General features: G+C 43.3%; 1 long non-coding RNA gene across 1 annotated transcript; it reads left to right on the top strand.

Annotated features, from left to right (window-relative positions):
* Positions 1–8,443: 8,443 nt before the first annotated feature.
* LOC122428612 lies at positions 8,444–25,686 on the top strand. The gene is made up of 5 exons (XR_006265777.1): positions 8,444–8,454; positions 10,184–10,186; positions 13,170–13,178; positions 16,749–16,751; positions 25,545–25,686. It is a non-coding gene; the product is annotated as an uncharacterized LOC122428612 (long non-coding RNA).
* The last annotated feature ends 1,426 nt before the right edge of the window (positions 25,687–27,112 follow it).

The raw sequence follows: 27,112 nt of genomic DNA on the forward strand, positions 1-27,112 counted from the left end.
CCATCCTCACGTGGTCTTCTGCTCTGCCTGTGTCCTCTCTTCTTACGAGGACACCAATTGTTAGATTCAGGGCCCAACCGAGATTTAGTATGCTGTCATCTCCAGATTCTTCACTGAGTACATGTGAAAAGGCCTGCCTTCCGAATAAGGGCACATTCTGAGGTACGCGGAGGGGACGTGAATTGGGAGGGGATACCATGGGATCCCAAAGAGTGGGACAGGACTGAACGATTGAGCATGCATGCAGGCGCAATTCAACTCACCAGAGCCAGTAAAGCGTGTCAGATCTGAGCATGGGATTTGCCGCGCTCTCTTCCCCTCCCCCGTGGCAGTCAGCAGCCCTCCAGACAGCGGTGCTCCTGCAGCCCGGGCCCCGGAGTGAAGAGGCAGCACAGCGGCGCCCCAGCTGATCTACAAAGGAAGCTCAGCGCGAATAGAAATAAATGTGTCATCTCTCCTGGAGGGATCACATCTGAAGGGTTTAATGACACCGTCAAGCCTTTCGCAGGTATTTCCAGCAGCTAATGCGGCTCCCCCATTCCCTGCCTTACCTAAAAAAGAACACCCTTGAATACCGGCATTACCCAATAGGACTTTGCAGGCTCACTGTTCCTGTTAGTCCCAAGTCCACTGGCAACATTTTACTGCTTATCCTTCCTCTTTTGGGGGCCAAGGGGTAAAAAGAGAAAGGTTTTATTTTATTTATTTTATATTTTATTTATCTTATATTTATTTATTTTTAATTTATTTATCTTATATTTTATTTATTTATTTTCTATCTTATTTATTTATGTATTTGGCTGCGTTGTGTCTCAGTTGCGGCACACAGGGTCTTCATTCTGGCTCATGGACTCTCTAGTTGCAGCACGCAGGCTCTGGAGCTCAGTAGTCGCAGACTTCATTGCTCTGCAGCACGTGGGTTCTTAGTTCCCCACCAGGGATCGAAACGACCTGCATTGCAAGGCGCATGCTTCACTGCTGGCCCACCAGGGAAGTCCCAAGAGAAAGATTTTACAGCCTTTGGTATCCTTAGAGGAGCAAGTTTTCTAGAAAGACAGAAATGAAGGCTAGAGCACATGGGTGTTCTTTGAAATTAGCTGCAGAGGGACTGTGCACATTTCAGGCTGACAGTCTCACCTCCAGTTTCAGCAGCGCTCCCCGCCTGCCGCAGCTGGGACTGTCTGCTGAGGAACCTTTGTTCTCCACCAAAACCAAGACCCCCCAGTGTGCCCCTCCCTGCCCCACGACGACCAGGACACAAAAGGACTCAAGATTCTTGTGCCTGGTGAAGTTTGCTCACTGATGCTACAGGAGTTCTACTTTTATGCCAGCCTGTTTTTCTCTAATACTGGCCTAATTGCTATGGGCATGGATCAGAGACCCAAGCTATCATCAGATGAGCTTTAAAAGTGACGTGGATGAACTAGGATCAGACTGCCAGACGAGACAGACGTGTGTATTTGGGATCATGAGAAAGGCTGACTCATTCCATGTGCTTTTACTCTCACTTATATGTGTGCCTTGAATGGCAGCCTGGACTTGAAGGCACCACATGCCCCCTGCTGCTGCAGCTGAAATTTCTATCGCTTTCCCCCAGTCACAGGCTCCATGAACCCCAACAGCAGGAGAAAAAGAAAAAGTTATCAAAACACTGTGCTTACAAGGACGGTTCTCCAAGCTTGGTATCTGGATCAGCAGCTGCCGCAGCACTTGAGAACTGGTTGAAATGCAAATTCTTGGACCTTACCCCAGAAACTCTGGTGTGAGGCCTAGGAATCTGTGTTTTAGGGTGTCCTCAAGGAGGCGCTGGTGCATGTGAGAATCTGAGAGCCACCAGCTAGGGCTGGATCTCAGAAGTCAGGTGGCCTGCCTAGGAGGTCATCCATCTTGGTGAAAACATCACCAGCTCCTCTGTTCCCCTTTGACTTGGTGGGAAGGCCCACATGTAGTACCGTGGAGAATCCCTCTGCACTAATGCAGGTTGCCTACAGCAAATTCAAAATGCCCCAGGTTATTTCCCGGCCTCCGGACATTAGGTCACAAGTGCAGCTGGGCTAAGGCGGTGCCCTGGAGACAGAATCACAGCAGCCACAAGAGAAGTGTCTCTCACCTTGGGAGGAGGCTTTCTCTGATATCTCATGGTGAAGGAGCTCATCCTCTGCCCCTTCCCGAGAGAGACAGATGTGTATTCCAAGTAGCTTGAGGACCTCTCTAGTGCTATATTGAGTGAATTTAGAAACTGGTTTTGTTGTAGTTTACCAATGGCCTTTCCTGGGTGTCCATCAGGGTACTTAGGACCTGAAATCTGTGCTAATCTCTTATGAGTCTCCACATACAAGATGCCGTTTCAATAAAAATGCAGAAAATTTCCATATGGTTAAAATTTCCGTTGTGCTTCTTTGTCTAGAAAACAAAGTGAATAAAACCGGGGGATTCCCTGGAGGAAGGACACATCAGTACCCGTTACACCAGATGACAAATTCAGAGGTACTCACAGGCCAGCGTGTAAAGTCGGAGAGAAAAAAATCATACTCTAATCGTAATTCAGAAGAGAATGAGGTCTTCCTGTTCAACAGCTACGCTGCTAGGCCACCTGGGTCAGGTTCTGGTAAACTAAGGTGCAGGGCGTGTCTTAACCTTCTCTATCACTAAGGGGTAAGTGACATCTCTGTCCAGGGGGCATGCCTCTGGAGGCAAGAGAAGGGCTCTGGACAAATGAATCGGTCAGGTTTGCTAATGGATATGTTCCTCTCCAGTTGTTTGGATAGCTCTCTTAATTTTGTTGGCAGTACTGGAATGCCAGAGACACCCCTCCACTGGTTTCCTTGCATAGCCTGAAATCTTGTGCACTAGGAATTTTATTTTTTGTGACTTTTTGGTGAAAAGATTGCATTTCTCATGCTCTTCCTCCTTCCACTCTCAGAACCCGCACTCTGTTTTGGAGCGTGGTAGATTCGCTCCAGAAGCCGTGGCCCCAGAAGGCCAACTGAACATGCCTGTGGTTTGTGCTCCAAAAGTCAGTTCGCCTTTCCCCATCTCCCCTCTTTGGGGAGTTAAGTCTATGCTCATCCAGCTTCTTTTCCCTCCCCAAGAAGTGGCTTTGTGCCAGTGGAACTGTAAGCTAGATGAAAAGCTATCAAAGCACGAAGGGAAGGAATCGATAGTAATATGTGTAAGTGCGGGTATATATCACAAGTGACAGGCTCGTTTCCATGCAAGTTAAGATATTCTCAGTGCATCTAATTGATGCCCTGCCTATCCGTGCATGCGCGCGCGCGCACACACACACACACACACACACACACTCTGGTGGGGATATACACAGCTGGATTCACCCAGAGGTAAGTGGACAGCTGCCCACGGGCTGGGATTTGATTTTGCTCTAGAGCCCTCTCCGTGACGACCCCAGATGGCCCAGGCCTTTTGCCTGCTGGGAATTCCCACATCACTGGCGTCTTTGGATTCAGGCACTGAAAGCTGTTTAAATGCAAATTATTTTCTAGGTGGTAGAGACATTATTATTCATTAATATTTGGTCTTTAATGAGTTTATCAGCTTAGAAAAGAACAGGCCAGAGTCTTTCAGTAATAGAACCCAGAGAGATACGTTTTAATAACAATAGGTGGAAAAGACTACAGTGAAAGTGAAAGCCTGTCAGTCAGGTCCAACTCTGCGACCCCATGGACTATATAGCCTGCCAGGCTCCTCTGTCCATGGGATTCTCCAGGTAAGAATACTGGAGTGGGTTGCCATTCACTTCTCTAGGGGCTCTTCCCAACCCAGGGATTGAACCCTGGTTTCCTGAATTGCAGGCAGATTCTTTACTATCTGAGCCACCAAGGAAGACGGAGTGAGAATGAAAATACTACAGAAACCATAGCCATAGGCTCAAGGAGTTGCATGAGGACATTAGTTACATGGTAAGAAACAAGATGAAAAAAGGGAGCGTGGGGAACAAGGTGGTCCCCGGAGCCCACGGGTCATTGCAGCCAGCTACTCCTAGAGATTCTTCCCCAGATAGGTGTGTTTGTAGAAACCCTTGCTGAGACACTGGTACATTTCACATTTTGCTGTAACATCACTATTTCCCAGGATTTATTTAGCTATTCACAAATATTTATTGAATATCTAGTACACGCCTAGACACTGTGAGTGTATGGGAACAGCGGATGGGACAGAACTGAGGCCTTAAAGAGCTTGCATCTTAGTGAGAAGGGGTCTGGGGTGTGGGGAGAGACAACAGACACACTGCCTAAGGGAAGCGTGGTAGGTTAAATGTTGATCGGAGCTCTGGAGAAGAAGAAGGCAGTGAGGGGCTGGGGAAGAACTGCCATGGTAAATAAGATGGTCAGAGACGGCTCACTGCAGGTGGCACTTGAGTAAAAAGTGGGCGAGGAGTAAGGAAGCCCCACACGTGTCCATGAGGAGGTCATTTCCAGCAGAGGGGAGAGTGAAAAAATGCAAAATCCTGCATCAGGAATCTGTCTGGCTTATTTGAGGAAGGGCAGGGGGTGGGCGGGTGGTCAGACAACAGTGAGCATAGGGGAGAATAGCAGGGATGAGGCCAGAAGATCATGGGCGGGGGTGGGGTGGGGTCCAGTTCACACAGGACCTTGAAAGACTCAAACTTTACTCTGAGTGAGAGAGTTTTGAGGGGCGGTGTCGTTATCCAACCTTCAGTTTAATAGGCTATGGCTGGGGTCGGCTCAAGACGGCGCGTGCTCTGCTCAATCGCTTCAGTTGGGTCTGACGCTGTGACCCCATGGACTGTAGCCCACCAGGGTCCTCTGCCCATAGGATTTTCCAGGCAAGAATACTGGAGTGGGTTGCCATGCCCTCCTCCAGGGAATCTTCCCGACCCAGGGATCGAACCCGTCTGCTGCCCTGTAGGCAGATTCTTTACCACTGAGCCCCCGGGAAAGCCTAGAGATGGCAGGTATCCTTAGCAGGTCACAAGTATCTGTAGTGACTCCTCGGTGATGCCGCCGCAGCAGAAGGGAAACCAGTGAGGGTGGCTGTGTTTCCATAAAACTCTATTTACAAGGACAGGTGGCAGGCCAGATTTGGCCCCTACTGATCCTCGTGTTGTTGCAGTGATGCGCAGGAGAGATGGAGGTGGATTGGGCCAGGCTGAAGCAGTGAAGTTAGATCAGATATCGGCTACCTTCTGAAGCTAGTGTCCTCAGGACTTGCTGTCACACGTGGGGTGTGACAGAAACCAAGGAAAGTGAGGAGAGAAACCAAGGATGACTCTAAGGCATTTGGCTTGAGCAACTGGTTGAACAGAGTCACCACTACTGAAATGAGGGAGAAAACCCCGCGGGGAGCTTTGGTGTAGGACTGAGAGGAGGGTATCGGGAGTCAGTCTGGGAAGTGATAATGCAAGATGCCTTTGGGATAAAGGGATCGGTTCCCTCTAACTCTCCGTCCAGTCCTCATATTCTTTGATTCCACAACTGTGAGAGAATAAAGCCCCAGTGGCTTCTATGCTAACTGTGTTCTTCAGAGAGACCTTCCGCTCTGTCTTACTCAACTTTCCCAAATGCAACTGGTGATTATGCTAGCTAGAGATCCGTGGCTGGAAGGCAGGCACATTGAAAGGGAGCAACTGCCAGCTGAAACTAGCAGGGGCGCTTGGAAGAGGAGCAGGGACGGTGTGCGTGCTGAGGAGGCTCTGAGAGCTGGAGGCAAATTCCTCTGTATCTTCGTCTCCTGGAGGTTACTCATAATGGAGGGTTGTCAGCCGACCAGGCTAAGAATGTTCAATTTGTTTTCAGAGAAAGAGCAAAACATCTTCTTCCCCTTCACCTCGGCGCCGCTCTTGGAATGGCCACACTTCAGACCCACTCGCCCTCTGCGTAGACAGCCGGGGCCCGGGCGCTGATCCCCATGGCCCCTGGGGACCCTCAGGACACAGACGTGGTCTTCGCCCCTAGCTTCTGCAGGCAAGCTCCCCCCTTTTTTCTCTCCTCCCTGGGAGTTATATCCTCTGTCTGCCCGAATTCTTTCCACCCAAGAAGTGGCTCGGCGCCAGCAGGGTTGTTTGCTGTGTGGGGAGCTGGCAAACCACTCTGAGAGTGAGCTGATAGTAATATATTTAAAATATGAGCATTTATCAGAGCAGCAGATGGAGGCAGCAGAGAGGGGCTCCCAGAACGGAGGGCAGGGAGTGTTTCACTCAAGTGTAAAGCGCGCACCATCTAGACTCAGCTGGCACCAGCTTCTGAAACCCACGAACAGGAGGAAAACAAAGAAGGCCACCTTTGTGCTGGGCTTCAGAGGTCACAGCGTTCCCTGACCGGCTGTCCTCCGCGCCTCAAAGGCTGCATTCACTACAGAATGGGAAGGAACACCCTTCTCGGTGGTTTTCCTTAATATGTTTCATTTCCTTAAAGCTTAGCAATTTTAATAGAAATTCCAAGCCTTGGAGCAAATGGAAACAGAGACCAAATTAATGCATTTATGTATGCGTGCATTAATGCATGCCACAAGCACTTATTACCTGCCTGGACGTGCCAGGAGCGGCGGCATATTCTGGGACAGTGAACCAGGCAGATGGATGCCTTGTTGTGATTCCTAAATATTACAGCTGTCAGAAGTATTTTCGTTTTAATTTTTTACCACCATCTCCACAACCCATTCTGAAAGTAAAAATATATTTAAGACCCATTCTACACACTATTTGAACTACATAAAGGAGTGCATTTTTTTAGTGGAAGCTTTCCTGAGGGTCCAAGTGTTATGCTCAATACATTAGTGTGAAAAAAATCCATGATATTAATTTCAAATTGCCTGTTTGAGAAGCATATTATTTTTATCGTGTCAGGGTAAGGTAGATATATTAGGTAACACTTCGTTTTTATGGATGACTACATCTCTAATCTTCAATCTACGTGCTCTTAAAGCTCTATTGTTCTTTCTATTTTGCTTTTTGTTTTTAAAGTCATTTATTCAGCAACGTTTCTGAACATTTATTCAATTTCAGATTGCGTGATTCCCTGGGCAAGTATGATGGTGATCAATTGGCATTCTTGCCGTATACACCTGCCATTCCACACTACAGGAAGTTGGGCCAGCACTACATTCAGGGGAGCTAAGGACCGTGGAAGGAAAGAGCCAGGAAGTACCAGGGTTGGAGAAGGAGACTGTGTTGAGAATGATCAAGGCTTGAAGGAAGCTCTAGAGTTGATCAAGTTGACTAAAATTTCTCAGCAGGACAGATGTTGCTCCCTCCAAGAGTTTGAGAATCTTAGAGGGTATTACCATTGGTCACTGATAGGAGGCATCGAGTGGACAAAGGCCAGAAATGCTAGATGTTCTGCTCTGTATGATTTGATCCTACTCACAAAGACCCATCCTGCATCCAACAGGACATTTGAGTGTCCCACCAGACATTTGTCTGGGTGAAAATTTGGTTACATTTGTCTGAGCCTAATATCCAACTCACGTCACATGTAAACACAAAGTATGTTTTATCTTGTTTTAATAAAAAGTGCATTTCCAGGAATACAGCTCCCTTATGAGTCAAAGAAAGATTGTTTTCTGTTCTTTTTGGAATTTTGCCAAGAGTCGTTCACCAGCCTGAAAAGTATCACTGACTGTCTCATTGCTCTTGGCATTTGTGTCTCTGAAACAATACACTTGAATCGGTTCATTTGTACCTATCAGTCCCCTGTGGTTCTAGGCAAACATTTGTTATGTCTTTGAGTGTAGGAGTGCCCAAGCGTATACATACAGAAACATCCATTTTATTCCATACTACTTGCGTTTTTTCCTATTACAGTTGAAGTATTATTTTGCATTTTTTAAAATTATGAGTGTAGATATCTTATCTGCAGCATTTGTTGCAAGATAGTAAAAAGCAGGATGCCTTTAAAAAATATATAAAATGGGGGGCATTCCATCTCTAGGGCATGTAGGCAACATGGGCAAAGTAGGTGGAAAAAGCATTCTAAAATTTTAATGTGAATAGAATCACCTGGAGATTTTGTTAAAACATGGATTCTGATTCAGTAATAAGCTCTTGGGTGATGTTGATGTTGCTGGTCCATGGTCCATACTTTGAGTGGCAAAGTATAGAAGATTGTAGGTGCAAACATATGAAGTCTTGGAAGAGTTTTTCTGGGAAACAGCCAGGAACTTGGTATAATCAGAGCACAAAATGTGGAAGGTTGTGAGGTGGGAAATAAAGAGGGAGGCAGGGTCAGAGCAGGTGGGACCATGGCCACCCTGTCTTGACCTCACTCTGTAGACGGTAGAGTGGCCTGAAAGGGCTTCAAGAGGAACTGTGTAAGGTCACATCTCTGCCACCATGGGCGATGGCTCTGTCGGACGTAGGAAGTCGTGAGAACGGCTTTCACAGTTAAGTCCCATGAGAACACAACAAAAATAAGGACCTGAACTGAGGAAGCCACAGCAGAAGTGGAAGGAGGAAGACAGGTTTGATGATGTGAAGTTAGATTTCCTGGGACTTGACGACTGATTGAACACAGGGAGTAAAAGACAGGAAGGATCAAGAATGACTTTCATGCTGCTGGCATGAGCTTTGGGTGTATAATGATGCTATTATTGACGAGCATTGGGAGCAGAGAAGGATGTACAAGTTTGAGGGCAGTGTTTAGGGAAACCGACTTTCAGATAAATGAATTCCAAGTGTCTTCCCAGTCAAAAACCAGAAAGATGTCCAGTTGAACTTTGATGTGAGGACTTTTATTGAGTATATCATGGAGAAAAAGATACCCTGTTGAAAGGAATGTAAATTTGCATAATCACTATGGAAATTAGTTTGAAAGTTCCTCAAAAAAAATAGAAAAAAAATACTATATGATCCAGCAATCAATCCCACTTCGGGATATATTCTCAAAGGAATTAAGATCAGGATCTCAAAGAGATATCTGCACTCCCATGCTCATTGCAGTGTTATTTACAATAGCCAAGGGATGGGTGCAATGTAAATACATTGTAAGTGTCCATCAACAGATAAATAGATAAAGAAAATGTGGTATATACATACAGTGGAACATTTTTCAGCCTTAAAAAAGAAGAGAATCCTGCCATTTGTGACAATATGGATGAATCAGGAAGACATTATGCTAAGTGAAATAAGCCAGACACAGTGGGACAGCACATGATACTATTTATATGAGGAATCTAAAATAGTCAAACTCACTGAAGCAGAGAGTAGAACGGTGGTTGCTGGGGCTAAGGAGAGGCAGAAATGGGGAAGTTATTTGTCTAAGGGTACAAAGAGAGTCCTTTGGACTGCAAGGAGATCCAACCGGTCAATCTAAAGGAAATCAACCCTGAATATTCATTGGAAGGACTGATGCTAAAGCTGAAGCTCCAATGCTTTGGCCACCTGATACGAAGAACTGACTTATTAGAAAAGACCCTGATGCTAGGAAAGATTGAAGGCAGGAGGAGAAGGGGACAACAGAGGATGAGATGGTTGGACGGCATCATCAACTCGATGGACATGAGTTTGAGCAAGCTCTGGGAGTTGGTGATGGACGGGGAAGCCTGGCATGCTACAGTCCATGGGATCGCAAAGAGGTGGACATGACTGAGTGACTGAGCTGAACTGAACTGACGAAGTTTCAGTTATACAAGATAAATAAGTCCTAGAGATCTACTACTACAAGCAACGTGCTTATAATTTTTGATACTATATTATATACTTAAAAGTTTTCTAAGATGGCAGCTGTTACATGCTATTACAAAAATTAGAAATAGTAAGAAGGCAGGAGAAAACTTTTAGAGATGATAAATTTATAGATATTTATGGCATAGGTTTTGGTGATGGTTTCATGGATGTATATATATCTCCAACTCATAAAGTGATATACACAAACTATGTAGAGCTCTTTGTACGTCAATCACACCTCAATCAAATGGTTTTTAAAGAAGCATATTGTATTTCACTCTAATAGGCACCACTTCCTCCTACGGAAGTCATACAGGGAGTGGGAGAGGAACATGTGCAGTTCCTACAAGCTCCATGGTTGGCGAGGCCAGGTGTTATAATGAGAAGAAAAGGGGCAGTACAACATATTTATTTTATTATGAAAAGTGGATGAAGTTTTGCAATCATCTGGGAGGTGTCAGAGACTCTTTGGATCCCATGGACTGTAGCCTTCCAGGCTCCTCTGTCCATAGAAGAATTCCCCAGGCAAGAGTACTGGAGTGGGTTGCCATCTCCTTCTCCAGGGGCTCTTTCTGACCCAGGGATTGAACCTGGTCTCCTGCATTGCAGGCAGATTCTTTACCGTTTGAACCACCAGGGAAACCTGTAGAAGACACAGGTGGAATGATAACTCCTGCTTCCCAGGATCCATCTCTGTCTCTATCTTCTTGTTTGTGTCTCTGTCAACACACACACACAGACGCACGCGCACACACACACACACAGACGCGTGCGCGCACACACACACACACACATGCAGACACACACGCACGCACACACACACACAGACGTGTGCGCACACACACATGCAGACACACACACACACGCGCGCACACACACACGTGCACACGCACACACACGCACACGCACAAACGCGCGCGCACGCACACGTGCACACACACACACACACCCCAGAGTCCTGTCTCTATGTTGTTGCCAGCTTACAGACATTGGCATGGCAGTGAGTTTGAGGTGGTCCCTGTGAGGTCATGGGCCTGGCGTTCCGCCTTTTGTGTTTACTTGTATCAATCTCCACAAACAGCAAGAACAACTAGTCTACCGTGAGAGCTTGGGACCAGTCCTTGCCATCATCTTAAATTGCTTTATCTTACGTGATTTTATACAAAAAAAAATTCATAAGTGAGAAAACTGGAGCTTGTAGAGGGAGATCAGTCATATGCCTGTGGTCACAAAGAGCACAGAAATGAGGCGTCTAGCCGGGATCCCGCTTCCTTTCTTAGGCACCCTGTAATTCCCTTCCTCTAACCCCTCCCAGCCACAGCTAACAATGGCTGCTCCGTAACAGCCCATGCTGCGTCACACAGCGGCACACTTCTGCTTGGACTCCGCCGTCTGACATTCAGCTGTCAAAGTCCCGCCTAGTGTTACGTCGGAACTCTACCCAGGGACCCCTGGATCTGTGGACGCTCTCCTGGGCCTCCTGTCTCGATGCCTGGACACATCCTCCTCTAGCACGCCCCAGGCTTCATTGTGATGATGTGTTTTCACACCCTTCCCGCTGTCCCGGCTGTGGGCTCCTGACTGAGCCAGTAGATATAACTATCCAGTAAGGGGATCTGAACCAAACTGCTGAGTACAGTCATTAGTGAGTTCTCACTAAATGTTGCTGGACATAGTAGTGCCTGGGAAGAACACACCAATTTCTAGAGAATGTAAACATTAGAAATGAGAAAAAAAAAAAAAAACCAAAACAAGGCTTGGAAAATCATAATCTTTGAACGTATTGTTTATGTATAAAACTTTTAATGAATGTCTTCTTCTCCTGTAATCCTTCACCATTAATAGTAGGCTTACTTATTAAGTTTAGCTTATTGGGAGTCAATATTTAATTTAAAAATTTAATTCTTATAAGGATTTTAATAAATAACATGTAATAACTGTTAATGATGTTTTAGCAAATAAAGCACATAATTTTAACATAATTAATTTTTAATAAAATGTAATAGAAAAAGTACTCTATGTGCGACTCTACACCTTGAACGAGTTTGAGGTCTAATCCTACCCTTGTCTCTTTGTATTGCTCATTCTACAGCTTTCTCTCTCTTTCTTCCCCCTATTATTTCTTCAGTAAGGTTCATGTGAAAGAAGATGGACTTTCTTCAGGTCTACAATAAAGTGGGGGAAAACAACAATGACTAAAGAAAAAAAACAAAATATAGTTATTTTAATATATAGGAAGATATAAAAATTTCTACAAATAAACATTTTATGTTTAAACATTAAATTCCATTTTTCTGTAGCCTCTGGTTAATTTTATTACAAATTAACATGTATTTAAAATATCTACAATGCTGTCTTCCTGGCTTTTGTGATTCAGAAGAGGTTCTGGTGCTTGGGGCATACATACACACACACTTTCATATTAATATCTCTAAAAGCATTTAATTAACAGAAACACACTACTGTATATAAAATATCAATAGATAACCAACAAGGACCTACTTTATATCACAGGGAACTAGATTCATTATCTTCTAATAACCTATAATAGAAAAGAATCTGAAAAAGAATATGCGTGTGTGTGTGCGCGTGTGTGTGAGTGTGTGTGTGTGTGTGTGTGTGTGTGGTTTCCCTGATGGCTCAGTGGGTAAAGATTCCGCCTGCAATGCAGGAGACACAGGAGATATGGGTTTGATCCCTGGGTCAGGAGGATCCCCTGAAGGAGAAAATGGCAACCTACTCGAGTATGCTTGCCTGGAAAATTCCATGGACACAAAAGCCTGGCAGTCTATAGTCCTCAGGGTTGCAAAGAGCCAGACATAAGTGAGCATCTGGCATAAATATATGTGTATACATAAATATATATAGTTATATATATGCTATATATATAACTGAATCATTTTGCTGTATGCCTGAACCACTGTAAATCAACTATTACTTCAATTAAATAAGTAAATAAAGCAAAAATCAAACCAAACCAAATCCAGTTGCAAACTAATGTCCTTAGCAACGAAGCTCAAATAGTAAATTGCAAACTTTCACTGTCAACTTAAAAAAAAAAAACCCTAAAAGCGTGTATTAGAATCTCCAGGGACCAGTCACTCAGATAACCTCAGGTAACGTTAGTGTATCATGCAAGCATGTTTCTCAAGCTGAGGTTGCCACACCTCCAAGGATTACAGGAGTTACTGGCCAGGAGTTATGGGAAGCAACTTAAAAATTATGTGACATATCTCCCTAAGATATTAATTTAAATTAATGGGTTGGACATCATATTTATGTAAAAATCAGTGCAGATCTATTGAGGAAGAGAATGCAAATTTCTCATGAAATTTTAAAGATTAAAAATAATGAGACCACAAAGAAACGTTGAACTTGTGATCAGCTGCACGGACTCCATCCCGGACTGCTAGTAGGACACAGGCTCTTCTTTTCTTTGGTTAAGCGGAAAGGTCAGAGAAGTATTGCCTAGGACTCACACACAAATAAGGACAAACTCAAGAGCTGCACAACAGTTATGTCAGAGATTGGAATAGTGTTCAAAAAACAGAGGGAGCTGAAAAAAAAGTCCAGGATGGCTCTAGCAAATGAATTATCTTGACGTCACCTCAGCAGCAGACTGTCTCATCCTCTGCCCATAACATAACTCTGAAGGACTACTTCAACAGTCCTTATCCCCCAGCCAGCCACCCTCTCCACTCTTCTGTGTATCTTTTGGTTTCTCTAAAAATTTCAGTATACCCAGCAGTCTTTCATATCGTTTATAGTCCATTTTCTTCCAGTCCATCTTTTCTTCTGTTCCATCTTCCAAATGCTCAAACCAATTTGCGTATGACATGAGAAACTCTTCAAAAAAGGGACCATAATTCCTCCAATTAATTACCATTACATTAACCCTATTTTGATACAGATTTTGTGCCACGTTGCCTCGCAGAGCACCAGCGAGCTTACACGTCGAGTTCGGCTCCCACTTCTGGGGAGGCTGTCTGTTGTTGTGTCAGGGGAGTAACAGCTTTTGGATTAAACACACGTCAGCTGACCAGGGTCATGTTTCTGCAGGAGACCGTGGAAGTACGTCGTGGGCATTCTGATGCTTGCCTTTTCCAAAACAGGTTCCATAAACAATATCAGAAATGGATGCCTTTGGAAGGATTAACAGCTGATAAAACAAGATAAAGGTCTGAACAGAAACATTGTTTGAAGAGACCACGCAGGTAATGCAGGTATTCTTTCTTATTTATTTAAAATATTTTTTTCTCTTTTTTTTGTATTTTAGTTATAGAGGGTTGAGTTAACCACACTCCTTAGTTCCCAGCCCACCAGCCATACTGGTCTGAGCAAGACCTCCCTTGGTTGATTTATTGGTTAATTGGAATCCTCTCCACAATGTCTCTGACAGATGTTTTAACCTACTTCGGGAACTCACTATCTCTAAAGGGAACAGCTAATATCCATATATAGAGCCCTCCAACTCTTAGATAATTCTTTCTTACATTATACCAAAAATAGGTTTTCTATAACTTTGCCCCAATGTTCCCAGGTTTTTTCTGTAGAATCATACAGGAAAAAAATCAATTGTTTCCTCAACTGATAGCTTTCCAACCCCACCACGACAGCTATCATGAAGAAGTAAATCTTCACTTTTCTATATGAGATACATTCTACTTCTTGAGTCTTCACTGACGTGGTCTTAAGACACTTTATGACCTAGTCAACTTCCCTTGGACAAACTCTAGTTTGACAATGACTTTTTAAAAAACAGGTGTTTAAATATCTTGAAATTGATGTGCTCTGCCAATGCAAAATATAATGAGTGTAACTCTCCCCCTCCCTTCCTTAATTTCAACTTCTATTAATGCATACTAAAATTTGTGTTAGTTTTTTTAAAAAATAATACCATATTTTTGACTCTCGCTGAACTTTATATCTTTTCAAGTGAACTGCTGTCAGCCCAGAGCTTTTCCACCTTATATTTAAGTAGTTGATTCTTTGACCTTAGATGCAGAACTTAACATTTAACCCTATTAAGTTGTATATCATTAATTTCATTCCACCTTTCTCCTTTGTCAAGGTCTTTTTCAAGTTTGATTCTTTAATATGGTTTATCAATTTTTGCTCCAACTTGGAATCCACCTAACTTACTGATTAATATATTTGAGATTTCAGAAAAGAGAGCAGAGAACGTTAGTGTGACTTTCAGATTTTAGTGTACAAAAGAATTATCTGGAACATTTTTCAAACATGCAGATTACCAAGTCTCATTTCTGGAAATTTTGACTCAGTCAGTGTGGGATGGGACTTCAGATATACATGTGTAACAAGCACTGCATGTGATCCTGACGCTTTGGCCCTGGAGCACACTTTAGAAACTTAGAAATTTCCTTTAAGCCTGAGTTGACGTAATGTGTTCATTTATTCTAATAGGGTGGTTGTCTCTGCAGTGCTGAACCCATGGTTAATGCTGAATGAATGAGTGAAGGGATGAAGGAATGAAGAATGGGAAGGAAAACTCAGCTAATCATCCGGTTTGTATTTTCCATTTTAATCACAATACCAATATGATTGACTTTTTCAGATACTCTGTTACAATGAAACTGTATCTTTGATTCCCCTCTGGGAAAGGTGTTTTGCATGACTATTCTTCATAACAAACATAGACAGCATATTAAAAAGCAAAGACATCATCTTGCCAACAAAGGTCGGTACAGTCAAAGCTATGGTTTTCTAGCAGTCATGTACAGATGTGAGAACTGGACCATAAAGAAGGCTGAGCACTGAAGAATTGACACCTTTGAATTATGGTGCTGGAGAAGACTCTTGAGAGTCTCTTGGACTGCAAGGAAATCAAACCAGTCAATCTTAAAGGAAAACACCTCTGAATTTTCATTGGAAGGACTGATGCTGAAGCTGAAGTTCTAACACTTTGGCCACCTGATGCAAAGAACAAACTCATTGGGAAAAAAACCCGGGTGTGGCAAAGATTGAATACAAAAGGAGAAGACAGCAGAGGATGAGATGGTTAGATAGCATCAGCGACTCAATGGACACGAATCTGAGCAAACTCCAGGAGATGGTGAAGGACAGGGAAGCCTGCCATGCTGCAGTCCATGGGGTCACAGAGAGTTGTACATGACTTAGCAGCTGAACAACAACAAAAATTCTTCATAACATATGTCATCTCCTAATGGTTGTTCTTTTCCTTTCTAAGTGCTCACACATCATGTATTTAATTCCTCTAAAATTTTACTGAGAATTAAGTGGTGTTTAAATGGCAACCCACTCCAGTACTCTTGCCTGGAAAATCCCATGGACAGAGGAGCCTGGTAGGCTGCAGTCCATGGGGTCGCAAAGAGTCAGACACGACTGAGTGACTTCACTTTATATTAAAACCCAGAGATCTCCCTCTACTAATTCCTGCTTGACTTATAAAAAATTAGGGTGTATTTTTAGTGTTTGACTTATTTGCTCCCATTCAGGCCATGCTGTTCATCTTTTCTGTTTTAACAGGTTTGCAGATAAATAAGAAACGAAGCGCCAGACACTTCAACAAGAAAAGGTTTCTTACTTTTCCCCTGAATTTATAGTTTTGAAAACGTCAACGTGCACAGAAAAACTCAAAGACTAATACATACAGTGTGCTTTACCTAGATAACCAATTACCAGAATTTTGTCACACTGTTTTTGGTTTTTTTTTTTTTGTATCCATAGATTTCTATACGCTCAACCAACTAGTCACCATATTTCTTTGGCCTCTTTTAGTCTTGAACAATTTCTATACCCTGTTCTCTGTCTTTTGGGGTGGACATCTGAATTATCTAAGTATGCATCTTGCTTTTGTTTATTTAATATTATAAGTGTTGCCTTTTGAATCACATTGTTTTACATATTCAAAAAATAAAATTAAAGAGGATTTTTTTTTAAAGTTAACTTTAAAATTTGTTCTTAAAAGGGGATTGGAGTTGCACATCACAGGATTCACCATAGATTCGAAGAAATCAGATCCTGAGTGCAGGAGAAGGGGACAAAAAGCTGGGTAAAAGCTTCTGAGACTCTGTGAAACCTCAGGAAGCCTCAGCAAAGCCATGGGGGATTTCTCCAGACAAAGTTAGTCATCAGATCTGTGCCCCTGCTGGCCCAAACACAAGGATGGATTTCAGACCCCAGCCTGGGACTGTGAGAGGGGACCTGGGGGGGGACACAGGCTGCCCTACCAGAGTCCTTCCTTCTCCCCAGGGTGGTCCTCACCTGACTGGTTGCTGGGGTCCTAAGACCACTGCCCTCCCGCCCCAACTCAGGACAGATCTGGAGGGTTCCCACTGAGGCTTTGCTAAGATTTCACCACAATGTCCCACTCTGCTCAATCCTTCTTCCTTCCTTTAGCTACACTGGTTGAGAATTTGAGGCACATTCCCTAATAAACTCGCACACACCCATCTCCAACCACTCTCCAAGCACGGCGTATTAGCTGTGAAGGTACGTGATGCACAGATGCTATGAAAGTGAAAGTGTGATTCACGCAGTCATGTCCAACTCTTTGCAACCCCATGGACTGTAGCCTGCCAGGTTCCTCTGCCCGTGGGGTTCTCCAGGCGAGAATACTGGAGTGGGTAGCCATTCCATTCTCCAGGGAATCTTCCCAACCCAGGGATCAAACCCGGGTCTCCTGCATTGCAGGCAGATTCTTCACTGCCGGAGCCACCAGGGAAGTCCCTGCATACCCATCTCCAAGCCCAGCATGTTAGCTATGAAGGTGTGTGATCCTCAAATGCTATGATGCAGGTGCTATTAGCTGTTTTATATGTGAGGACATGAAGACACAGGTGACTACATGATTACCCAAAGGTACAAAGGCTTGACTCAAACACAGACCACTGCCAGCCCTGTCACTTTCTGGTCTGCCACAAGCGGCTCTCCTCCGTGATAAGAGATGGTTGTTGGCACACACAGTACGTTAATTCTATCATTTTTTCTAGACACTTCCTAAGCAAAGATGTAGAAAAACTCCCTGTAGATGTAGCATGGGAGGGGATTTGTCCCAATGGTTTAAGAAAGGCAGGTAAAGGCAGTCTAACCTGAATCCGTGTTCTTCCAGAGGGCTTTAGCCCTAGCTGGGAGTTCACCTCCCCCTCTGAGCTGACTCCCCTTAGCTTTGCTAATCTGAGTTCAGTTTTCCTCTGGTTACATGATACACCTGCCGCTCCCACTCTTGCAAAAGGAAAGAATATGCTCAGCACAAAAAAAAAAAAAAATGAAAAGAGAGATAAATAAAATAAGCTTCTCTTCTCAGACAAGAGGTAGTTGTTTCCTGACCTATTTGGGTTTGCTTTCAGAGCTTGTGTAATGTAGCTTAACCAGCCTATTTAGCATTGATGCAATCTGGTCTGCTTTCAACAAACTCGATAAGACGTGACTTGTTTAAAACTCTTCATAAAAATCTTCAAGGTCAAAATAGCCACTTCTATCTATAGGGAGACTCAAGGAATCATCGTGACTGCTTTTGCAATTCACAGTTGGGAAATCTTTCCACTCCACTGATTTTTTTCAAGCCGAAAGATAGGATGACCAACTGTCCTGCTTTTGCCTGGGCTGAGAGGGCTCCCAGGATGTGATACTCTCTTTGTTAAAACATGTGAGTCCATCACCCTACAGTAGACACTTTATGATCCAGGACTATTGTGTTACAGGAAATGCCTGTTTATTGTGTATGCTTTTATCTCAAAAATATTATATTTTATTATTAAACTAGAAAATTTAGAAACCATGGAAATAAATGTAGGAGAAACTAAAAACCGCACAAGTCCATAATGCAGTGATCACTATTTAAACATGTCGGCAACTTCCATGCATTCTCCTTCGTGTGTGTGTGTGTGTGTGTACATGTATTTTACAAATCTAAATTGTGCTGTATGAATAATTCTGTATCCTGATTTTCATTTGGCATGAGTGTGCCTCCATATCAGTAGATACTTTTTTAAAAACACCATTGCTAATGGTATATTCTTTCCACTGAGGATTGCTACACTTTATTTAACCATTCTCCTATTCCTTTATTTAACCATTCAGCATTTGCACAGATTTTTTTCCTGTTAAAGATAATGTTGCTTTGAACATGCTGCTTTCAGTTTCTAATGATTTCTTTTGGAAAGGTTTCTAGGGCTGAATTGGGCAAAAAATTATGGGCTTAGTTAAAGCTACTGAATTCTGTCTCTAAAATGCTTCCAGAAACTGTCGTACATCAGTAGTGTTTACTCCTGCTCCGCTGACCTCCTGCCAGCACTAAGGATTTTTTCAATCTTCATCAATGTTACAAATTTTAAAAAAGTTACCCTGACAAATCTGCATTTTTTGTTTGCAAATAAAGCTTAAGCCTCTTTCATATCTTTCTCATGTGAATTTTTCTGTAAATTGTTTGTTCACATACTTTCTCAGATTTTATATTTAATATCTTGCTTCTCGGTTTATATGAACTCTTCATAGACTAACTATAATAACTTTTTATGTCGTACTTGTTTCAGATACTTTTCCTGATTAATTTTTGGATGGATGGTTTTAAAATACCCTTAAAAACCTTTGATGTGTATGACCCTTATGCAGCATATCAAATTCTGATTATATACAAGCACATACATACAACCCTTGGCAGAGGTATATGGACCTCTAAAAGTCCATTTTTTTAAACTCTTGGTTTATCAGATTTAAAATTGCTTTGCAATATTTGAAAATAATATGTGTAATATATATGTGCCATTTTTAAGAAAAATGGTACACCAAAATCACATGAATTAACCACTCAATCTAAGAACCAAAACCTACTAATGACTCATTGTTCCTTCTTGTGGGGGCTAATTTTGTGCATCAACATGATTGTGACCCAGATTAAACATTATACCCAGGTATATCTGTGAAGGTGCTTCTCTAGATGAGGTGGCATTCCAGTTGATGGACTTCTATTATTGCCCTCTTCTGTATGGGTGGGAATTATTCAACCTATTTCAGTCAATCAGTTCAGTCACTCTGTCGTGTCCAACTCTTTGCAACCCCATGAATCGCAGCACGCCAGCTTCCCTGTCCATCACCTACTCCCGGAACTTGCTCAAACTCATGTCCATTGAGTTGGTGATGCCATCCAACCATCTCATCCTCTGTTGTCCCGTTCTCCTCCTGCCCTCAATCTTTCCCAGCATCATGGTCTTTTACAATGAATCAGTTCTTCGCATCAGGTAGCCAAAATATTGGAGTTTCAGCTTCAGCATCAGTCCCTCCAATGAACACCCAGGACTGACCTTTAGGATGGACTGGTTGGATCTCTTTGCAGTCCAAGGGACTCTCAAGAGTCTTCTCCAACACCACAGTTCAAAAGCATCAATTTTTCGGTGCTCAGCTTTCTTCACAGTCCAACTCTCACATCCATACTTGATCACTGGAAAAACCATAGCTTTGGCTAGACGAACCTTTGTTGGCAAAGTAATCCAACCTGTTTAGGGCCTGAATAAAACAAAAATGTAGAAGAAGGAAAAATTTGCCCTTTTTGCTTCCTGCCTGTTGAGCTGAGACGTTGGCCATCTCCTGCCCTTGGACTGGGATCTCCGCAGTTGGCTTCACCGACTCTTGGGCCTTTGGACCAGAACTGTACCACCTGCTTTCCAGGGCCTCCAACTGGCAGATGGCAGGCTGTGGGGCTTCCCAGCCTCCATAGTCTCATGAGCCAGTTCCTTATAATGGATCTCTACCTATACATATATTATCAGCTCTGATTGTCTGCAGAACCTTGACTAACACGCTCTCCCATCTCAGATTTCTGTCTTTCCCAAGATGTAGGTACCACCACCTGCTTTTGTCTTTATCATCCCCTTATTTTTTAAAAAACAGTTCTGTCCTGTATATGTTTGTGCCTCTGAGCATATGTTTAGTTCTCATATTTTTGAGCTTTACAAAAATAGATTCACTTCTTAGTTTATCTACTCAGTCTTGCTTTTTTCCTGTTAAGTACTATAGATAAGATTTATCCATATTTTATGTGAATATATGATTTATTCATCTTCACCCCTAGGTAATATTTCACCTCATGAATCATATATATTTTATGTATACCTATTTGTTGTTGTTTAAATGGCAATCCACTCCAATATTCCTGCTTGGAAAATATCATGGACAGAGGAGACTTGCGGGCTATAGACCATAAGGTCACAGAGTCAGATACAACTGAGCATATAGTACATTTGTTGCTGTTTAGTTGCCAAGTCATATTGGACTCTTTTGTGAAAGCCCAGGCTCCTCTGTCCATGGGATTTCCCAGGAAAGAATACTAGAGTGGGTAGCCATTCCCTTCTCCAGAGGATCTTCCTAACCTAGGGATCAAACTTGAGTCTGCTGCACTGTAGACAGATTCTTTGCAGCTGAGCCCCCAGGGAAGCCCAGGTATACCTATACATACATGTGTATATTAACACACAGGAATGGAATGACTGGGTTGAAGTGCATGTTCATGTTCAACTTTATAAGCTATTGCTGAATTGTTTTCCTGTGTGGTGGTACTGATTACATTCCCAACTGCAGAGTATGATTCCTGTTGCTTGACTTCCTTGCCAATACTTTGATATTTTCAAGTATTGAGATCTGGTTGCCATTTTTCACTCAGAAGATTTGCACTCACTTTTTAGGTATATTTTTCCAAGCTCCTAAAGTCTGAAAACTAGTTCTCAAAACAAATCCAACCTCTTTGGATTGGGGCTTCTAGTTTCTCCAGGAGGTCAGTTCACCTTGGCATGGTGACTTTCCAAGGAAAACACTTAACAAGCAGTTTGTAACTTGTCTTGCTGGGTCTGACTGTTCAAGCCCTTCGAAGAAGAGGCCACATCAGTTTGGACAAGTGAACGGCAGATGGAGTTAGAAATTGGGAAGCTTGGGCTCTAACTTGGTTCTGCCCCTGCCGCTTTGCAGGGCAGGCTTATAAGTCATGTCACCTCTCAGCATTCCATCTGCTCACTAGGCAAAATAGAGCTGACCTTCCTCCCTGCCCTGCAGTGAAGATGAAATCCTGTTGGGGAGCACTTTGAAATCTTTGGATGAAAAGCATGACAGAAGCGCCAAGTGTGATTGTTACCCATGCCAGCAACACTATAAGACAGAATAAAAATAGGAAGCAAAGAAAATTTCATTTTACAAAAGCATCAGGGAGAAAATTGGCTGGTCAGAATGTCAGTCCCTGTTTTTGGTTCACATAGACATTGGCTTTTATAAAATTTAAAAAAAAAATGGAACGTACACATTTTTGTCTTTGCCAGGCGGAAACCCTTTGATCATCGCCCTCCCTGTGACATCAAATGAGTCACTGATGCAGAAGGGAGATTAATACCTTAGAATATTCTGTGAAACCAGTTCTTTGTAGTTAACCCCAAATCTTGCCTTTCATTATAAGGCAATAAAGCCATAAAGTTTGAAGAGAGGTTACAGGTTGAAGTTTGGGGAGGGTCTAAGCCTCAACACTGTCATAACACCCAAGATATCTTCAGCTGAAATAGACACCTGGCCTCTGCTAAGATGTTCTGACCCCTGTCTGCCCTTCATACGAGCGCATGAAATTTATCTCATACAGGACATTTGTGACAAATTTTGACATATTAGGAACCTCCCAAATAAAGGGAATCAAGCCAATTAAGGTTCAGGTTCATTCCAAAAATGACCTAGGCATAATTTTGGTAGCTTAGACCCATCTTAGGTGTAAAGCCATCAGTGACCTGTGAGGAGCTGTAATCACTTTACTTGTGAATTGACTGCGCCGTGGAGACAGTTTCAAATCCCAGAAACAAGCATTTCAAACCCTGATCTTGCCAGCGGTTGGACATCAGAGGCTTTAGAATGAGAGATTTTTTATTCTTTTGCCGCTTCTTCATTCCCCAAGTTTTTTTTGTGGTGAAATTTTAGAAAGCCAACCCCCTCCCCCAGGGTGTTTTGGTTGCTGCCCCACATTGAGAAGCTGAGAAAGGAAAAGGTTAGAAGGTGTAGCCACGGGCGTGAGGGCGGACATGAATGACAGGAGTCCACCCACAGCAACTGTTCCACGAAGTGATGAATCATTGTGCTCAGCAACTCATTTCCACCCAGGAAGGCAGAACGACTGAGCCTATGGAAACGTTTTGTTCAGATTTTCTCAGAGAGAGGGTCCTCACAGTGTTCTGTGGAATAATTTCTATTCTAAATGGCATGATTAAATTATTTCCCCAGAATTGGCAAGGTGTGACTTTGGTAGAAATACTTTCCATTAGGAAATGCTCCTTGAGAAAAAAAAAAAATGTCCCCTGTAGTACTCAGTCAGATGGCAATCTCTGGCAATAGAATAGTTTATTCTATTCAATAACCTCGGGGGAGGAGAAGAAGATGGCAGAGGAATAGGACGGGGAGACCACTTTCTCCCCTACAAATTCATCGAAAGAACTTTTGAATGCTGAGCAACTCCACAAAACAACTTCTGATCACTAGCAGAGGACATCAGGTGCCCAGAAAAGCAGCCCATTGTCTTTGAAAGGAGAGAGAAGAAATCCAGTTCCACGCACCAGAACACCGACGCAAGCTTCCCTAACCAGGACACCTTGACAAGCCAATCGTCCAACCCCACCCATTGGGAGAAACCACCACAATAAAAAGGAACCTCAGACCACCAGAATACAGAAAGGCCACTCCAAACACAGCAATCTAAACAAGATGAAAAGGCAGAGAAACACCCAGCAGGCAAAGGAACATGAAAAATGCCCACCAAGCCAAACAAAAGAGGAGGAGATAGGGAATCTACCTGAAAAAGAATTTAGAATAATGATAATAAAAATGATCCAAAATCTTGAAAACAAAATGGAGTTACAGATACGTAGCCTGGAGACAAGGGTTGAGAAGATGCAAGAAATGTTTAACAAAGACCTAGAAGAAATGAAAACGAGTCTATTCAATAACCTCATGAGAAGAGCCCTTCGCACTGGATTTTCAATTGCTTACCTGAAGAAATTACTTGAAAAGTAGAAGTCCAACCTGCTGATGGTTTCTTTATTTGCCCACACCTAATAAATGTTTTGACTGATTTTTCTCTTTAAATTGACAGATTATTTATGCCTCTGCGAATTAAAATGTTAGCAGGGTCTTTCTTCAAAAAATATTTTTTTTTTTGCTTGTTAGAACTGTCCATGCTGTCTGTGTGTGCTCAGACACGTCTGACTCTTTGCAACCCCATGAACTGTAGCCTGCCAGGATCCTGTCCATGGGATTTCTCAGGCCAGAACGCTAGAGTGGGCTGCCATTTCCTCCTCTGTGGGATCTTCCCCACCCAAGAGTTGAACTTGAGTCTCCTACATTGGCAGGCAGATTCTTTACCACAGTGCCACCTGGGAAGCCTAGAACTGCCCATAGCCAGGGTAAAACTCCATTGTCCTCGTCATCGTTCTTGTTTGTATAATATAAATTTCTGATAATGGCAAGAGAGTGGATAACTGTCATCCTGGAAGTACCAAGTTGATAAAGACACTAGAGCACCATAGGGAAATGATGGCATGTTAAGAGAAAGAGAATATGAAACTGTATCTGTACCATGATTTCAAACACATATGCTATGTCCAAATGAGCATGGACTGAAAAGGGAACATGGACAAAGGAGAAAGGTGGTTGGTTAAGATGGTGGGATTATTAAAGTTCCCCCCACTTTTTTTTTTAGTGCTCCATTGACACTCTTACAATATCACTTGTATATAACTGTTCAGTTATATATATATATATTATATATAATAAGTACAGTTATAAAAGTATTCTATTATCTGGGTGGCTCAAATGGTAAAGAATCTGCCTGCAGTGTGGGAGACCTGAGTTTGATCCCTGGGATGGGAAGAGCCCCTGGAGGAGGGCATGACAACCCACTCCAGTGTTCTTTCCTGGAGAATTTCATAGACAGAGGAGCCTGGCGGGCTACAGCCCATGGGGTCACAAAGCATCGGACACAATTGAATGACTGACTCACACATAAAAGTTTCAGCTGGGTGCAGCAGAAGATAAATCATGAACCAAGTAAAGTGTATGCATCAGACCCCCTCACTTATCTGAGTTGCTGAGCACTGTAAAGCGTTGCAGGTGGAAAGAGGAGCAGCTTGACAATCAGAAGTGTTTCTGGTAAATTGCCTGACGAGATCTCAGAAGAAAGGGACCTAATTCTTCAGGGATCCTGAAATCTGTCATGATCCATTTTCTTATTCGAAGTAAATATTCACTCGCATGCCTAATTTTGTATTTGTAAATCTGTAATTTTTTGCCTTAAAGAGGGCTCTCGTAATTATATAAGCTTCATGCTCACAAACTCTGAAGGTGCCTTTGATTACTTGGGGCCTCAGAAGGTCCACTGAAGACCGCCAGGTGTGACGTCAGCCACCGGATTCCCTCCCTGACTTTTCCTAAAAACCACTGAGAAAGCGCTGTTGTGTTGTGTCACCACACTTCTGATTCCACCTGTCTCCTCCGAAGCTGTTTTCGGTTCTTCTTCATGGGAAAAGCAGCTCAAAATACCAGTTCAGAATCTCAGGGTAGGGAAGGGACCTGTGCATGCGTGTGAAGTTGCTTCAGCCTTGTCCGACTCTTTTGTGACCCCACGGGCTTTAGTGCTCCAGGCTTCCTTCTCCATGGAATCCTCCAGGCAAGAATACTGGAATGGGTAGCCATGTCCTCCTCCAGGGGATCATCCCAAACCAGGGATCGAACTCAGGTCCCCTGTGGCTCCTGAATTGCAGGCAGATTCTTTACCGCTGAGCACTAGGCAAGCCTAGGGAAGGGACCTGCCTGAGGGCAAAGTTCAGTCGCTCCTCTGAAGCTCCACTCTCCTCTTCAGCATGTCTGAGCCTGAGCTGCAATGCGTAGCCAGAAGCAACACATTCAGCTCAGTTCTGTTCAGTGTCTCAATCGTGTCCGACTCTTTGTGACCCATGGACTGCAGCACGCCAGGCCTCCCTGTCCAGCACCAACTCCTGGAGTTTACTCAAACTCATGTCCATTGAGTCAGTGATGTCATCCAACCATCTCATCCTCTGTCGTCCCCTTCTCCTCCTGTCTTCAATCTTTCCCAGCATCAGGGTCTTTTCCAATGAGTCAGCTCTTCACATCAGGTGGCCCAAGTATTGGAGTTTCAGTTTCAGCACCAGTCCTTCCAACAAATATTCAGGGTTGATTTCCTTTAGGATGGACTGGCTGGATCTCCTTGCAGTCCAAGGGACTCTCAAGAGTCTTCTCCAGCACCACAGTTCAGAAGCATCAGTTCTTCGGCACTCAGCTTTATTTACAGTCCAACTCTCACACCCATACATGACTACTGGAAAAACCATAGCTTTGACTAGATGGACCTTTGCCAGCAAAGTAATGTCTCTGCCTTTTAATATGCTATCTAGGTTGGTCACAGCTTTTCTTCCAAGGAGCAAGCGTCTTTTAATTCATGGTTGCAGTCACCATCTGCAGTGATTTTGGAACCCAAAAAATAAAGTCTGTCACTGTTCCCACTGTTTCCCCATCTATTTGCCATGAAATGATGGACTAGATGCCATGATCTTAGTTTTCTGAATGTTGAGTTTTAAGCCAACTTTTTCATTCTCCTCTTTCACTTTCATCAAGAGACTCTTTAGTGCTTCTCTTTCTGTCATAAGGGTGGTGTCATCTGCATGCCTGAGGTTATTGATATTTCTCCCAGCAATCTTGATTCCGGCTTGTGCTTCATCCAGCCCAACATTATCATGATGTACTCTGCATTTAAGTTAAATAAGCTGGGTGACAATATACAGCCTTGATGTACTCCTTTCCCGATTTGGAACCAGTCAATTGTTCCATGTCCAGTTCTAACTGTTGCTTCTTGACCTGCATACAGATTTCTCAGGAGGCAGGTCAGGTGGTCCGGTATTCCCATCTCTTTAAGAATTTTCCAAGCAACACACTGCTGCTGCTAAGTCTCTTCAGTCATGTCCAACTCTGTGTGACCCCATAGATGGCAGCTCACCAGGCTCCCCCGTCCCTGGGGTTCTCCAGGCAAGACATTAGGAAGGCTTTTTTCTTGCCTTAAGTCAAATCCTGTTTCTCTTGGTATTGCTCTGTGCTTCTGGGCTCAGGAAAACAAGTCCAGCCTTTCAGATGATAATGGCAGAGCCCAGGGGAAAGGAAGTAACTCAATTCTCCCTGGACTTCACTGTGAAGGGTTTTAGTACAGTGCTGACTTAATCTTTACAGTCACTCTCTGAGGTGGGTATTATTAACGTTATTACCTAGGGTTATTAGGGTTAGTAAACAAACTAGAGAATGCACAGGTAAAAATTCAAATTTCAGATAAAAGGAAATAATTTTTAATATAAAAATGCCTCTTCCCCTGTCCCCAAATTGTGATATTAATGTGTGCATGGAGAGCAGCTACCAAAGTGTCATGCATTTTACTGGCATCCCTATTGTTATGTCCATTTTGGAGTCCTT

Source organism: Cervus canadensis, chromosome 27, assembly GCF_019320065.1.
Source record: "Cervus canadensis isolate Bull #8, Minnesota chromosome 27, ASM1932006v1, whole genome shotgun sequence".
In the NCBI taxonomy this organism is placed as follows: domain Eukaryota; kingdom Metazoa; phylum Chordata; class Mammalia; order Artiodactyla; family Cervidae; genus Cervus; species Cervus canadensis.